Source organism: Alexandromys fortis, unplaced genomic scaffold, assembly GCF_014885135.2.
Source record: "Alexandromys fortis isolate MF-2015 unplaced genomic scaffold, M_Fortis_MF-2015_v1.1 scaffold_27, whole genome shotgun sequence".
Taxonomy (NCBI): domain Eukaryota; kingdom Metazoa; phylum Chordata; class Mammalia; order Rodentia; family Cricetidae; genus Alexandromys; species Alexandromys fortis.
Window position 1 is genome coordinate 11,044,713 of NW_026067952.1, and position 14,344 is coordinate 11,059,056.

Here is a 14,344-nt window from a genome sequence, read left to right on the forward strand (position 1 = left end):
ACCCGGCTATTTATTTATTATGTATACAATATTCTGCCTGCATGTATGCCTGCAGGCCAGAAGAGTACATCAGATCTCATTATAGATGGCTGTGAGCCACCATGTGGTTGCTGGGAATTGAACTCAGGACCTCTGGAAGAGCAGCCAGTGCTCTTAACCTCTGGGCCATCTCTCCAGCCCTTGAAATAACGTTTAACTTATTAGATTATTTTATTTTTGTTAATGTCTGTGTGAGAAGGCATGTGCACAAGAGTGCAGGAGCCCTGGGAGTCAGAGGAAGGCCTCAGATCTTCAGTGCCTGGAGTTATAGGTGGTTATGAGCTTCCCAATGGGGCTCATCAAACTCAAGTCCTCTGGAAGAGCAATAAGAGTGGTCTTAACAACTGGGCCTTCTCTCCTGCCCCAAGACCTAATATTTTCAATAGTTAAACAAACAAAAAAAAACCCAAAAAACAAGCTTTTGTCGCAGAGTCCCTAATCAAAGTTACAATATTGGTCCATTTAATCCAAGACAGTCTGCAATGTAGGCACTGTTCCGCTCCTTTCACAACGCTCAAAGAACTAAGGCAGTGTGCACAAACCTTAAACACTAGCTTCAGGCCTGGCTAGGGAGCAAACGCCACCAGCACCAGAGATTAAAAGACCCCCTTCACCACAACCACCTGCAACGACCGAGGTTTCCCCTACCCCTCCACCTCAACGCGCCTGCGTCTCCCACCGTGACGTCGACGGCGCCCCGCCCCCTCCTGGAACGCGGAGCCGCAGAGCGGGCCGGCGGCCATTTTGTGAGGCGGCATCGGAGGTGCTTGGCTGCAGTGGGCTCCGGGAAGCCATTCGGGCTGGGGCTATCGGCCGCGGGGCTGAGGCACTCGCACGGGGGGTAACTCGGGTCTGGGTTCTGGTGCCGCGCAAGCTCTCCCCGGTAAGACTCCCGCAGCCCCGGAACGGGCGGGGCTGTGCGGGGCTCGAGCCGCCTCCTTGGTGCCCCGGGGCGGGGCCTTCCCAGGCCTCGGAGCCCGCGGCCGCGAGCGCCCTACACAAAGGGGTCTCTCCGAGGCTGCGGGGGTCCTGGGGTGCCGCTCACACTCTGTGGCCTCCGAGGATGCGAGAGGTGGAGCCGGCGTGCCGAAGTGGGGACGAGGCGGTAGCGGGGACGCCCCGGTGGTCTTGAGAGGGCAATCGGCCAGCCCTGGGTGGCCCCGCGGCCTGCGACCCGGGCGAGGGGGGGTTGCGATGATAACGCCTGCACGCAGGATGGGGAAGGTTTCCTGGGCTTCAAACGGAGCCGAGGTTTTAACTCCCACCTCTGCCCCGAAGTAAAGAGGTTTCAGTGGCCTACGGCCAGCAAAAGGGAACTATGTTAGGGTCACCTAGGGGGGAAGCTCTCCTGGAAGGCCGGGAACCGGTCACCTTCAGGACTTGAAGGTGCAGGGGCTTGCTTCGAAGTAGAAGTGCTTTCTACGTCTAGCGCGGAGGAGGGGCCTCCTAGGGAGTGTAGGGGATTCTGGAGCCGCCCTGTAGCTAAGGAGGAGGTGAGGAAGCCATAAGAGTTGTAGCAAGCATGGCAGGTCCTTGGTTCCCCAAATAGGGAAGGGGCTGTTACCTGCTGCACCTTCCCTGCACCTTTGGGGAGGAGCCACAGGGAGGAGGGAGGGTGGCTGCCTTAGCTGTCGGAAGGTTGGTGGAAGGTTGGTGGCGCTAGTTTGCAGCCGCGTGAAATAGGTGGGGAAGGCCTTTTAGGAGGTGCAGGTTAGTGATGGGGGAGGGATAGAGTAAGGTAGCGGGTTTGGTTGCCCGTTGGTAAGCGAGTGGGCTCGTGTGTGCATTTTATAGTGAAAAGTTTGAAGGCCTCCCGTGTGGTCTACTCAGGGTTAATCAGTGCAAAAGACTCTTTCATTCTGGTAGAAAGTGTATGTAGGGAATTCCAGGCTGTGTTGCAGCATTCTGGGTCCTAAAGCCTTCTTGACGCCTAGAGTCGCAGATGACTGTGTGCAGTTGGCAGGAATTGTCTTATGGTCTTTAAGATTAAGTTGGTGCCAGTCTTCATAACATGGCGGGAAAAACTAGGATGGCAACTGAAGGGAGAGATTGAGTGGATTTTCTTCAGGCTTCGTGGATAAGTGTGAAATGTAATTTTTGGTGAACCTCAGTCTTAAAAAATAAAAAATGTTCGAGACCTTGGTAACCAGCGTATACTGCAAGTGTTAAAGAGCATTTGCAGTTGGAAAAATTCTACGAAAATATTTATTAAAATTAATAGAAATATAAAACTGATGTACTTGTTTTTGAAATTTGTAACTTGTCGAGATGGAGACTTTTGGATTTGGTGGAAAGTGGTTGTGTCTGGACATCTTTCTAAGGATATTAAAAGTTGGAAGAACAACTGTTCACATAACTATCTTAATGCAATTTTTGAAGGAAATGTTTGTGTTTAGGTGAGTTCACAAGGCTTAGTGTGTATTGGGTAGTTTATCAAAATGTGTTGCATTTTTATATCACCTTATACTTGATTAAATGTTGGTCACTCTGGGTTGTAATGCATAATTTCAATTTTATGTTCAAATTCGTCAGGTGAATATGTGATGCTTTAGAAACCACTGGTTATTGTTCTAGGCTATTAGCAATACACTCCAGGCCTCTTTTACTCTTTTGTGACATGTTGAATGTTTTGATCGACTGCATATTGAAAGTTTTGGACTTCTTGGTACTATTTTTAGGTATAAAACTTCACTTTTATACTTGTGCATTATACCGTGGGTCAGATACTAGAATCCAGTGCCAGCATTGATATAGTCTTACTCTGGTTTGCAGAAAGCCACGCCACTGTTTGGTTTGTGGAAATTTGATTGTTTTTTGTTTGTTCCTCATTGCAGATAGAATCTTGTTAGGTAGCTTAGTCTGACATTGAACTATTAAGCGTCTGGATTCACTGGGATAGTAGTTGGCTGGCAATATTTAGTTTGAGTAAATGCTTTCTTCTGAAAATGTTGTTAGTAATTGATTGCACAATGTATACTTTTTGATATCTCTCCCAAAAAATGCAGTGTCCAGTTTAAAATCTAACTCATTGCATACTTTTAGTTTTTAATTGTATGGGTGTTTTGCCTACATGTATGTCTTACGTTTCATGTTCATGCCTGCTGAACTCAGGCTATAAGAGCTCGTGTCAGATCCCATGGAACTGGAGTTATAGATGGTTGCTGGGAATTGAACGTAGGTCCTCTGGAAAAGCAGCCTGTTTGGTCTCACCAGGCCTAGTCTACTTAATTATTCTTAATGAATAAAACTCATAAAAATGAATGCTTGCTTAAAGTCTTAGGTTAGAGACTACACAGAGAAAAGAATTTGACTTGTAGTTCTAGCGGTTTCACTACCAACCACCTGTGTATCCTTTGGTTTGCTGAATTTTAGGTTTAAAGTCACAGTGAAAGTAGATGTAGTTAGTTAGGCTAGAAGCAATATTTTTGTTTTGAAATATAAATGAATTAAAAAGGACATTTTTTGTTGGTATCAATAATAACAATATTAAAATCTTTCTGGTAGGAGGGGCATCTTATTTCAAATGTCTTGATTTACTGCCTCTGAGTACTAGAAAGGACATTCATGTGAAAATTTAGTATTATACATTTTTATCAGTGTCAGAAAATTATATTAGTAAGAATGGTCCCAGGATCTACAGTGTGTTTTATTTGGTGATGGGGACAAACTCCAGGGGATGAAGTGTGGTTTCATGGTGTCTATGATAACATTGTGCCCGTTGTAATAGAAACTTTGTTGCTGGTCTCTGAGGTGAATAATTCAGGGGTTATTGGGATTTTTCTTTCTTTTGGATCTTAAGCATGTAGCTCTGCTTTACCCTGATTCCTGTGAAGAGTGATGCCTGATGAAAAGTGGAAAAGCTGTAGTTTTAGTGTATTGTACCTTTATAAACTTTTAGTTTATATCTTAGTAACGGAAAGGTTTGTTGATGGACATTTTACCTTGAAGTTTCAAATAATTGGCATAGTTGGTAAATAAAGTTTATTTCGTCAAGCCGGGCAGTGATGGCACAAGTCTTTAATCCCAGCCCTTGGGAGGCAGAAGCAGGTGGATAACTGTGAGTTTGAGGCCAGCCTGGTCTACAAGAGCTAGTTCCAGGACAGGTACCAAAGCTACAGAGAAACCTTTCTCAGGAAAAAAAAAAAAAGGTTTATCTTGTCTTAATATGCAAATGCTTATATTTATGTTTGTATCTGGTATCTGCTGTATTGAAGCAACATCTGTTAGGAAATGAAGTGAAAAATACACTAAACAAGCTTGTTTTAGGTCTTTTAAACTATGTCAGCGAATCATTGGCAAACTGGGGTCATTTTTCTTTTGGCCTGTCCCTATACTTTATATGTATATAAAAATGTGTATATTTATAAGAGTCCCTCTGTGTAGTCCAGACCAACCTCAAACTCTCAGTCTTTTCCACCTCCTAAGTGCTAACATTGCTAACATTGCATATGTACATTGTCTAGCTACGATACCTTTTTTTTTTTTTTTCTTTTTTGAGACAGGGTCACACTGTGTAGCCCTGGCTGTCCTGGAACAACTTCTATAGACAAGGCTGGCTTTGAACGCTAGACATCTACCTGGCTCTGTCTTCGAGCTTTGGGATCAAAGGCACATACCGCCACATATGGTCTAATACTTTTTTTTGCATAAAATTTTTTTATTCATGTGCTTCCAAAGTTTACCAGAGCTTCGGGTGAGTGGGAAAAGTTTTTTTTTAGTTTCGGATCTTGTGTTCAATTAGGTACTAGCTGACATTTTAGCACATAGGAATAAGCAGACTTTTAGAAAACAGTGCTACCTCTGTTGTTTGTGGTCTTCAGGCTGGAGAGATAGTTCAGAGATATTTCCAGAAGACCAGGGTCAATTCCCAGAACTTAAATGGTAGCCCAGAGCCATATGTACCACCAGTTCCAGAGGATATGGCATCCTCTTCTGGCCTCTGCCAGTATTTTGTGCATGTGATGTAGGTATGTCTATACACATAAAATAATAGAAATAGTTTTTTGAACTGATAAAAATAACTGGTCTTTACAAAGTGAGTTGAAACAAAAGTGCCGCAGTTTTCAGTTTCCAGTTTCCTGTCGCCTTACTTGTGAAGGACAAGCTGTGATTAAAAAAGGTTCTGCAGTTTGTTACTTAGCCCTGATGTGTGGGCGGTGTGACACACACCTTTCATCCCAGCAATCGGGAGGCAGAGGCAGGCGGATCTCTGTGAGTTCCAGGACTGAAAAAAAACCAAAAGCCCTGATGTGTATAATTCTCCTTGGTATAGGGATGCTTCCGATAGTGTGGAATTTGGATTACACAAATTGAACTACACATTTGCTGAGATCAGATGGGCTTTCAACATTTCTTGATGTAATAAGAATTTTCCTTATTAAATTCTTGGAACCTTGTAGATATAGGGCTTTCGCTTTGGGTGTAGCTGGCTGACCTAAATTTATCCTTCTCTGGGTAAACATGGGATGTCTGAAAGGGAACAAAAAACCATTAGAAACCTCAGTTCCCTACTATGTGGAAGATATGCCCCAGGCCCATACCTTGTGTTTTGTTCCTACCCCCCCCCCTTTTTTTTTTGAGACAGGATTCTCATTATATCGTGCTGGACTTAAATTTCCTATGCAGTCTATGCTGGCTTTGAACTCAGGATCCTAGCACTCTGTGAGCAGAGACAGGTGGATCTCTGAGGCCATCCTAGTCTACAGAGCGAGTTCCAGGACATGCTCCACAGCTACACAGAGAAACCCTGTGTCCAACCCCCCCCCAATTTTTTTTAATTTGTTTTATTTTTGGTGATAAAAATTACTACTATGGCTTACTTGTTCTCAAATAATTTAGCAGTATCATTCAGATAAGTAGTTTTGTTGGTAATCTTAGTATGAGAGAGTGGGTAGGGTTTTCTTATTTTCTGAAGTTAAAGATGGCTCTTTGAAACTGTGGTTCAGTGTATAAATCTGGAAGCATGAGGACCCTAGAGTTCATGTAAAGAGAAAAGAGGTAGTGTCATCTGTCACTGCAGTGCTCCTATGGGGAGATGGGTGGTAGAGACAGTCCTGGGAAGTTCACGGACCAGCTAGCCTGAAGTATTACAGCTGGAAAAAAAAAGCCATTTCTCAAGGTGGAAGGCAAGTACTGAAACCCAAGATCTTCTGACATCCCCCAAACAGGGTTTCTCTGTGTAGCCCTGGCTGTCCTGGAACTAACTCACTCTGTAGACCAGGCTGGCCTAGAACCAGGAGATCCACTTGCCTCTGCCTCCCAAGTGCTGGGATTAAAGGTGTGCACCACCACCGCCCAGCAGATTTTTTTAAATCACTATTTTAAAAAATGGTGCTTTATAATTCCAGCATGGACTACAGGGTGAGACCTTTCCCCAAAACAAACTTTCAGTGGGTCTTTGTGGCACATACCTGTAATCTAGCACTTGAGACAGGAGGATCAGCTACTTACTGAGTTTGAGACTAGGTTGAAGTAACTGAGACTTGTTTCCAAAACAAAATGAACAATTAGTGTATTTGAGCCAGAAGGATCACCAGCCTGATTTTAAAAAGTAAAATAAAATAATAGGGCTGATAAGATGACTCAACTTATATCCAAGCCTGATAATCTGAGTTCCAGACCTGGGACCCACAAGGTAGAAGGTGAGAACCAATTTTCAGAGTTGTGTAATTTTCACATGCATTCTGTGGCATGCACACATGTGCACACACATTACATGCATACTTACATACAGTAAATTGAGAAATTTGAAATAAAACGTTGAACTGAGGATAGAGCTCAGGGTAGAGGGCTTGCCTAAAATATATTAGGTTTTATTCAGTTGAGGACTGCTTTCACCCTCTCCCCTCCAAAAAAGATTAATTAAAATATATTTTTAAATGATCTTTTAAATATAATTAGGGGGCCGAAGAGAGGGCTCAGCCCTGGCTCCTCTTCTAGAGGATCTGGGTTTGATTTCCAGCACCCAAATAGCGGCTTACAGCTGTATGTAGCACCAGTCTCAGAACCTGAAGCCCTCTTCTGGCCTCTAGGTGCCAGGCGTGCACATGGTGCACATACATAAATACATAAGTACAGCCATACACATAAATCATTGAATTAAAAAAATACAGTCAATTGGTTGTATGTATTGCTTGTGAATTGTTAATAGCTTCACTAGTTTGGAAGAAATTATTCTGAAAGATAAGTACCCTTCTACCCTGTCTGTGTTTTGGAAAATATTATTGTATTACTATATACTATGACATTTGCTGGAGAAATATTTTTGAGACGGAGTTGCTGTTGGCTTAGGTTGCTCTTAGAACTCAGTATGTAGCCCAGGTTAGTCTCAGAATTAGTGTTTTAGTCCTGCCTCCTGATGCTGAGGTTACAGATATGCTTTAGATAGTTTTTTTTAAACAAGCTTTTTTGGAATTATTTTGAAAGAAATCTCATGTGTTGAATATAGTGAAATCAGTGCTCAGAGACAGAACTTGTATTTCAGTTGTATTGTGATCTGTGATATTTTGATGCAAAGGTAATACATTTGAAAGAGTAATTGCTGTGGTTTCTGTGAGTATCCCCGACCTGCTGACAGTTTGTCCAGGAATTGCTCTATGTAAATTTGTGCTTTTTCATTAGCCGTTTGATGAAAACTTAGGAAAATAAGTTGAGGTTGAATATATTAATAGACTTATGGAATTTTCTGAATTATAAACATTAAGTGATCAAAAAGCAATTACCATTCGAAGCTGAGCTTTAGTACTATTTTTATATTTATTTTTTTTGGCTATATGGCATATTCTTTATATAAATACCTGATGGCATAGTCTTGATAGAATGGTTCTCAGACTTGAAAGCAGTATCACGTTAAACATGTGTGGGTCTTTGGTATCTCTTTTTTTTTTTTTTTTTTTTTTTTTTTTTTTTTTGTTTTTTTTTTTTTTTTTTTTTTTTTTTGAGACAGGGTTTCTCTATGGTTTTGGAGCCTGTCCTGGAACTAGCTCTTGTAGACCAGGCTGGTCTCAAACTCACAGAGATCCGCCTGCCTCTGCCTTCCGAGTGCTGGGATTAAAGGTGTGCGCCACCATCGCCCGGCTGGTATCTCTTTTCTTTAAAAAAAAAAAAAAACCTATACATTCTTATGCAGTACTCCGCTGGTTTCATACTTAACTCTCTTTCATAATGTACAGTTCAGTGTGGCCTGTGCGTGTTTTGTTTCCTGCATTGATTTTTGCCTCCATTTATTCTCTATTGCAGTCTAAAAGTTGGTTTTAATTGGTTGCCCACAGGATTGACTTGGCCTCTACTTCTTAAGAAAATACATCTCTTGTTTTACAAGGTAAGAGATTTTGAATAGGCTTATTTTTATACAAAATAAAATGAGATATCTTATCAAGAAATAAGAAAGAAGATGTAGTAACCTGTGTGTTTGTATGTGTATGTGTGTTTACTTAGAAGCATATCTGGGGGAGAGGGTAGAATGAGTATTTGTTTCCTCTGAGAGTCTGTTTTATTTACATGGATGCATTTCTTATTACTAGACAGTAAGCTTCGTGCCCTCCTCCGAAGCATTATAGATGGATGGTAAATACAGTGCTTCTTGGTATGGTTATTAATATTCCCTAGAAATACAGGTATAGATGTTAGGTGATAGTTTACAGAGTATGAATTTTAAACCTTAGCAATTGAATTTAACTTTTTGTTGAAGGGAACAAGCGAGACTCAAGTTCAGGTTAAGGTTTCCTATCATGCAGATACTTAGTAGCAGAGTAGCAGATGCCCTTTCATGCTTTTCAAAACCTAACAATGTTTTCTTGTCAGATAGCTTTAGGAGCAAGTCTTGTGCTCTGCTTGGTTTGATTCTCCAGCCCCTTTTCCAGCTGGCGATTTAAGGCAGGTTATTAATAATTGAAATGTTTTTGTGGATGCATTGTACCGAAGACTTAATTAATCTCTTAATATGGCTTAAAAATTTACTGTGAATGTCATTTAGGCTTGTGTTTAATCTGCGTTCTTGGGACTATTTAAAGTTCTCATCTTATTGTTTAATTGCAGACTAAAGTATCTGTTTCTCAGGTTTTGAATACCTGACTTCTGTATGATGTTTTCCCCTTAGAAAGTGGTAGAACATTTTATTTTGAAATTAAACAGAGTCCCATCACAATTTGCACTTAAATGTTTCATACTCAAGCCGGGCGGTGGTGGCGCACGCCTTTAATCCCAGCACTCGGGAGGCAGAGGCAGGCGGATCTCTGTGAGTTCGAGACCAGCCTGGTCTACAAGAGCTAGTTCCAGGACAGGCTCCAAAACCTAGAGAAACCCTGTCTCGAAAAACAAACAAACAAAAAAAAACAAAAAAAGTTTCATACTCAGTAAGAAATGTAAACTTGTCTCAGTTATTTGGAAATGGCCTGATAAACTTTCATATTACCTACTAAATAGATAATCGAGAAAGTCTGTTGGTGATATTTATTTCTTTTTTAGTTGTATGTGTGCTTGCGTGTGTTGGTGCTTGCAGTGACACATATGGGGAAGTCATAGGACAACTTGCCGGAGTCAGTTGTCCCTTTCTACCATGTAGATCCCAGGGATTAAACTCAGGTTTTTCCTACCTGAGCCATCTTACCAGCCCTCTTGTTAACTCTTGAGGTCCATACCCGAAAAGCTTTATTCACCACACCCGTTTTCAGTGCTTTATGATGGTCTCATAGAATATTTTCTCTCCGCTAGTCTATCATTCTTGATTAAATTTGAAGATTGCTTTTTATCTTTGTATAATTGTGTGAGAACTAGGGGAATAAGTCAGTTTGGTGAAGTATTTGCTTAGCAAGCACAACTTGGCTAAATTCCCAGTATCACTTAAACTGGGTATTAGGTAGCACATCCCAGCACTGAGGAGATGAAGGTAGGAGCATCCAGAAGTTCAGGGTCATCTGTTTATACAGCCAGTGTAAGAGACCCTATCTCAAAAAAGGAAGTCATACTTGCGTAGTCAAAGAGACGAGAGGCGAGACAAACCAGTAAGAAGTTAACAGGCAGAATTTGTCATCATTTCATTGTGTTGGTTCTGCTTGTGTCCTAAGATGCAAAGGTCAGTGACTCTTAACAGTCTACAAATAGAATGTGATTTTAAATATCCTGTTTGATTATGTTTGTTTGAGTTTTGAAATTTCTTCAGATAATAGTATACAGTGAGGTGGATTTTTGTGGTTTTGGTTGTTCAAAAAGTTTTAAAATAGAACATATAACCAGGAATGATGGTATACCTTTTGATCCCAGCACCTAGGAGGTAGAGGCAGAGGCAGGTGGATCTCTGTGAGATGGAGGACAGCTGGTCTCCTTATGGAGTTCCAGGTTTTCTGAGGCTACTTAATAAGACCATGTCTCAAAGTAAACAGAGAAGATAAGTGAGTGAGTGAGTGTGTGAGTGTGTGTGTGTGTGTGTGTGTGTGTGTGTGTGTAGAAACAAATAGGAAAAAAACCTATCAAAACCAAAGAATATATTTCTATTTTGTATAGTAATTATAATATTGTGATTTAATTAGATTTTATTACATTAATTAGGGTTTGTACATTGAAGAATTCCTTCCATTGGTTTGCATAAGCCTTAGAACTTATAGCAGGCAACCTTGTCCTTTCTAATGTTCTTACATGATAAGTAATTAAACTAGGTCTCATACAATTAAAATTTGCCTGAGGTCTCAGAACCAGTTTAATAGGATTATATTTAAAACATGATTGATCACATTAGTTTCAAATTATCATTTTTCTAATCCCCAAATTTTGATTCCTATTCTTTTACTAAAGTAGAAAACATTAAAACTTAAATGCAGCCAGGCGGTAGTGGCACATGCCTTTAATCCCAACATTCTAGAGGCAGAGACAGGCGGCTCTGTGAGTTTGAAGCCAGCCTGATCTACAGAGTGAGTTCCAGGAGAGCTCCCAAAGCTACACAGAGAAACCCTGTCTTGAAAAACAAAACAACTAAAAAAACCAAAATATTGAAATGCTAATGCATTTCACAATGTACCACAATGGCAACAGGAACAATCAGTCAATAAATGTTGAATGGAAAGAGGGCCTGCTTTTGGTCCTAGGCCCCACCGCTAGCTTACATCTGAAATAATCACACAGAAACTATTCATTTAAACACTGCCTGGACCATTAGTTTTAGCCTCTTATTGGCTAACTCACATCTTGATTCAACCCATTTCTAATAATCTGTATAACACCATGAAGTTGTCGCTTACCGGGAAAGATTACAACAAGCGTCAGTCCCAGGCAGGAGCTTCATGGCGTCTCATTGTCTGTTCTTCTTCCCAGCATTCATTCACATCTGTCTACTTGCCTATCTAAGGGCTGCCCTATCAAAAGGCCAAGGCAGTTTCTTTATTCAACCAATGAAAGCAACACATAGACAGAAGAACCTCCTACACCAAATAAATATTTGAAAGTTTTGATACCAGATTAAAACTTGGGTGAAACTTTTATTTAAAAAATAAAAATTTTAAAATATTTATTTATTATGCATACAATATTCTGTCTGTGTGTACGTCTGCAGGCCAGAAGAGGGCACCAGACCTCATTACAGATGGTTGTGAGCCACCATGTGGTTGCCGGGAATTGAACTCAGGACCTNGAAGAGGGCACCAGACCTCATTACAGATGGTTGTGAGCCACCATGTGGTTGCCGGGAATTGAACTCAGGACCTCTGGAAGAGCAGGCAATGCTCTTAACCACTGAGCCATCTCTACAGCCCCCAAAATAAAAAAATTTTTAAAAAGATTTAAATTACGTATGTCTTTGTACACATGAGTGCAGGTACTTGTGCAAGCCAGATGAATGAGAGCCCCTGTGGCTGAAGTTAAAAAGCAGCTGTATTCCTCCTTGGAACTGAACTCTGGTTCCTTAGAAGAGCAGTTTGAGCTGCTCAGCTATCTTTCTACCCCTATTTTAAAATTTTATTTTTATTTCATGTGTATGAATGGTTGCCTACGTGTATGTGTATGCACCTAGCAAGGACAGAAGAAGGAGTTGAAACCCCTGAACTATGTGTTTGTGAGCTACTATACTACATAGATGCTGGGAATTAAACATGGGTCCTTTTTTTTTTTTTTGGTTTTCTGTCCTGGCACTAGCTCTGTAGACCAGGCTGGTCTCGAACTCACAGAGATCTGCCTGCCTCTGCCTCAACATGGGTCCTTTATAGGAACACGTGATCTTTATCACCGAACCATCTCTCCAGTCCCCTTATTATTTTGAAGCGGTTTCATGTAGCTCAGGCTGACCTTAAATTGGCTGTGTAGCCAAGTAGTCAAGTATGACTTTAGACTGATCCTCTTGTGACTAACTCTCCCATGCTAGGATTGCAGGTATATGCCTCCATACTCAGTACCTAGTTAATGAGGTGATGGGACTGAACCAAAATCCTCATGGATGCCAAGCAATCACTCTACCAACTAAGCTACATTTCCAGCCCATATTGTTGCTACACTACTTTTTTTTTTTTTTTTTTTTTTTTGGCTATGGTATCTCACTATTTAGCTCTGACTGTCCTGGAACTCACTGTAGACCAAGCTGGCCTCAGATTTACAGATATCCGCTTGCCTCTGCCTCCCAAGTGCTGCCCTATTACTATTATTAAAGAATTACTTTATGTATGTAAACATTTTGTTATGTATATATGTGTAACGCATGTTCCTGGTGCTCATGGAAGACAGAAGCAAGGATCAGATCTCCTGGAACCAAGTTAGAGGTGGTTGTGAGCTACTGTGAGGGTGCTGGGCCTCAGTTTCTCAGTAAGAGCAGTGAACACTCTTAACTGCTGATCCATTTCTCCAGCTGAACCTCATAATTATTATTTTACAATTATTTACTTGTGTGTGTGTGTGTCTAAGTTGATTCTCTCCCTTAATTCATCTCCTGGGGATGGAACTCAAGTCTTCAGTATTGGCAGCAAGCTGAACCATCTCACCAAGCCCCTTCCCTATCCTCCTTTTATGTATTCATTCATTCATTCATTCATTCATTAATTCATTTATTGGTTTTTCGAGACAGGGTTTCTCTGTGGTTTTGGAGCCTGTCCTGGAACTAGCTCTTGTAGACCAGGCTGGTCTCGAACTCACAGAGATCCGCCTGCCTCTGCCTCCCAAATGCTGGGATTAAAGGCATGCGCCACCACCGCTCGGCTTATTTATTTTTTTGAGTCAAGTTTTGCTAGGAGATCAGTGAGCAACAAGAGATTCAACAGGAGTTGTTAAGTTGGGTCAGAGGCCCTAATCGTGAATTGTACATTAATATGTAATCTATGATACTGCTCTGGGATTCAAGATCCTCCTGCCTCAACCTCTCAAGTACTGGGATAATTTGCATCCACCACCATACTGAGCATTTGGGGAATTGGGGATGGATCCCAGAACTTTATGAGTGCTAGGCAAACATTCTACCAACTGATCTATTTTGTTTGTTTCTTTGAAACTGAATCTCACTATGAAGCCCTCACTGGCCTGAAACTTTTTTTTTTTTAAAGATTTATTTATTTATTATGTATACAACATTCTTTCCATGTATGTTTGTATGCTAGAAGAGGGCACCAGATCTCATTATAGATGGTTGTGAGCCACCATGTGGTTGCTGGGAATTGAACTCAGGACCTTTGGAGGAGCAGGCAATGCTCTTAACCACTGAGCCATCTCTCCAGCCCCTGAAACTCTTATGTAGAGCAGAATGGCTTCAATCCCACGGAAATCTACCTCTCAAGTGCTGGGATTAAAGGCAGATCCATCTGTCTGGCCCTAGGTGTTTGTTTGTTTGTTTTTAAAGTTTTTTTTTTTGGTTTTTCTAGACAGGGTTTCTTAGTAGCTATGGAGCCAGTCCTGGACCTCACTCTGTAGACTCAAATTAGCTTCAAACTCACAGAGGTCCTCCTGCTTCTGCCTTCCGAGTGCTAGGATTAAAGGTGTATGCCACCACTGCCTGGCTTTAAAGTTGTTGTTCAATGCAAAATTTGGTAGAATCACTCACTGGACCTGAGATTTGGTTAAATAGCCATGGTGAATAATGGTGTGATAGGTTCCACTTTAGGGTAATAAATACAGGTTAACTCAGATTTTTGCTATTATATTTAGTATTTCTTTGGATTCTTAATATGTATTAACTTTGCTTATAGTAAATTCAGATAGAGAGTGTTTGTGCATTCATGCACACATGTGCGTGTACACATGTGCACATAAATAAGCCTGTATGTACAGGTAATTGCTGAAAGATGATGTCAGGTACTCCATTGTTCTTTGCCTTTTTTTTAATATTTATTTATTTATTATG

General features: G+C 41.1%; 1 protein-coding gene across 10 annotated transcripts in view; it reads left to right on the plus strand.

The window, feature by feature from the left end:
- Positions 1–760: 760 nt before the first annotated feature.
- The window catches only part of Cpne1 (copine 1), a 41,911-nt gene continuing 28,327 nt past the window's right edge, over positions 761–14,344 (plus strand). For 2 of the 10 annotated variants that reach the window (XR_007593350.1, XM_050150658.1), the window contains exons 1-2: positions 761–922; positions 8,278–8,359. The gene's annotated coding sequence lies outside the window, so the exon portion shown is untranslated. Of the gene's footprint in view, positions 923–996; positions 1,112–8,277; positions 8,360–14,344 lie in introns of those variants that run through there. The other 8 variants (XM_050150653.1, XM_050150647.1, XM_050150652.1 and 5 more) reach the window with 7 other exon arrangements.